Raw genomic sequence first — 3,160 nt, forward strand, 5'->3', positions numbered from 1 at the left:
TCATTAAAAATGCCCAACTTTGTAGTGCTCTTCATAATCAGGTAAGCTGCCTGTAGCTGTAGGCTGCTCAGCCACATCGCTCGGTTAGTTAACGACCAAGTAACGTTACATAATGTCATTATTGAGTTGTGTGCATTATCAACATAACAATATATCTTTGCAAGTTACAGAATAATTATCTACGCTATCCCCAGTTATAAAGGAATGCACGATATGTATGACTAGGCTTGGCCAATTGACAGCGCCAGTGCGTATGGGTCTGTAAGACATATCCCATTAAACAACGTTAATTTCGATGCATAACATTGCTTATCACTAGGCGACAAGCTGTGGTAGTAAGCCGAGAACTGCATTTTAAAACTAAAATGTAACTGTGTGTTGCAGATGGGCATAGAGCAGTCCTGACAGCGGGGCTTTTTTACTGTCTGTGAATGCTGGGCTGAGGGTTTTCTGCCTACACGTTGCGCGCGCAGCTCAATGTTGACAAGCTGTATAAGGGGGACAAATCAGCGTGACGTCACTTGCCACCCAGAAATGCGGAACCCTGTGGCAGTTAACTAGTATGAGTTGTGCCAAACAAATGTTAATATCTCAAAAACTATACATCACATCGCTTGGGCTATATTTTGACATTCTGAGTGAGAGTAGAATTAGCTCAAGAGTTTGATGTAGCCTATAATATATGTATGTCGTGTTAAAGTTGTGTGACCTGTCGCAGTTTTTTAAATGTAAACAGGGTCAGCCTAGAGTCAGACGCTCAAACTCAGGCTCCATAGGGTTCCATTGCCGTTGCCACCCAGGTTTGTTTACCAAAATGCTGATCCCTCGTATAGACGGTTTTCACGGAATGGTCACTCCTCCACCTTAATGTTGTTTTTTTCCTTTTCTGTCCATAGCAAACACTGCAACAGGAAGTGAGATGGGGTTCAATTTAGAATGTTTTTATTGTCAAGTTAAAAACTGATAGGTAGGCTAGATAGAAAACAAGAACATAGCCTACTGTAAAAAAAAAAAATACAAATAAGAGTAAATTATACAACGGCCTGGCGATATAAGTGCTTTTTAAGAAGAGATTTAAAAGATGAAACAGCCAAATAGCCTACAAATATTTCTGCAGGAGCCTTTTAGCTACAATGTTACAGAGCAGCCAGTCAGATAAGGCAGTGATGCTAGCTGCAGTGCTACTGTAGCTAACTAATGATAATTAACCTGACACAGGTCTCTTGCCAGCCCCTTTCGGAACTGTGCTATGTTCGTCTCACTTGCTTGCTAGACTCTCCTTCCAGAGTCTAGTAAGCAAGTGACACGAACATGACAGGTCTCCTGCCAGCCAGGCTAGTTTATACGTTATTGATATCTAGTAGCTCCCAATTAAACGACTAGGCTACAACATACAGTACAACATAATCATGGTTATCTATCTGAGGGCAGATAACAGCGGATTCATTGCCTTGTTAATTCACGTGAACTAATACGATTGAAAACAACGCCTACACCAGCAGTGTTATGTCTGGCCAACACGTTAACGCTACACATTCACCTTAAATCGCTGTCATCGCTATAAGCCGAGACGATTAGCCCGTGTCCTGGCTTTATTTCCCTGAATGACATTCTAATCCCATTGAAAGGATGTCAACAGGTTTCAGGAAGCCCAACTGAAGTGACGCCTCGGCGTCGCAGATATAATCCATCGCTGGTGGGTGTTGAGATCACAATTAACCTACAATTAATTGTTTTGTTTTAATGTTCTATCTGCTATAGTGGTTGATGTGTCGCAGTGACTGTAGTGTCGTGTGGTCTCTGTGCTGTGTTCTTCTTACCGTCAGTCGCCTAGGCTGCGGAGTGGGGCTGGCTGGAGGAAGGCAGGATCGTGCAGATGGAGAGCTCCCAGTGCTGAAATGAAATGCGCTCTGCGCACCCTCCTCCGCGTGTGGCGGCTGCGATTGGTGGATCAGCGTCATCGTTTTGATCAGCTATTGGCTGTTCAGCGTGTCATTGTCAATGAGAAGAGGCGATTATCCAGGAGTTTTGTGCTGTAGTCAACACGATGTGTGAAGAAGATTAGTCTGGTCCCGCCTGGATTACGGTTGGATTCCATGGGCCGTTTTTTGAAATTGTAAACTAGATTTGAATTAGATATTTTGTTTTGCAATCCAGGATCAGATTGATTTTGGAGGGCTACATGAATATAACAGGTTACAAGAATACAGTAGATTGGCATATTTACAGTATATATTGTGGCAGAAACAGAGAATCCACAAGTAGTTACTATTCATAACAAAAAGCACCACCATGAAAGTAAGTGGCATAATATGTGTGGGGTGGCCTGCAAAACCCCTGAAAAGTTGACATTTTGATTTTTGCACATTTCCATTAAATTCGGAACCCTCCCCCCACCTAACTTTGTGAATGTCTGAGATTGCTCTCTCATATCAAAGGTTATGAGTATTTTAACCTGTTGTGTCTAAAAGTAAAACGTGAGAAAAATGGCTTTAAACATTCCACAACATATTTTCTAGTGGCATTCTACCAAATCCATATACAAATAAATATATAGTTCCTTTTGTTTTATGAAAATAATTATTCCCTGTGTGATGTACTACAGAGATTAAAGTAACCAAAGAAATCACTAAATACCTGCAAAACTCGTTTTCGACATACTTTATCGCTCATTGCCAACAATGTGGAGCAGCAACATGTGAAGGGTTCTCCCAGATGGCTGTGGCTTCACAGCAAGGTCATGAGTTTGATTCCTGGCTGGGATGCTGAGGGTGTGTCCCCATCCCCATGTCCTCAGTGCTCCCCAGGTGAGCTTGTCAAAAGGGCCTTTCTGTCTGGAGTTTGCCTCCAGATAGGAACCCCCCAAAAAAACATGCAAAAATAACAATAATAATAATGTGTCTGAATAATCCCATGAGGGAGGGGTCATGTAAATGACTAGACAGTAGACACGAAAATAAATTCAATATGCATTCATTCCCAGACCACCACCACATTATATAATGTGTGCATCATACTATCATTTTGCAATCCATAATACATTGTACATTATGAGTAGAAGTAAAAATTACTGCTGTACTCCATAATAAAGTTTACTGATGAACAAAAACACAGTTAAAATCTTTTCCATGCAGTGTAAAAAGAATGGCAAGACAGATCA

Source organism: Poromitra crassiceps (assembly GCF_964638095.1).
Source record: "Poromitra crassiceps genome assembly, chromosome: 19".
In the NCBI taxonomy this organism is placed as follows: domain Eukaryota; kingdom Metazoa; phylum Chordata; class Actinopteri; order Beryciformes; family Melamphaidae; genus Poromitra; species Poromitra crassiceps.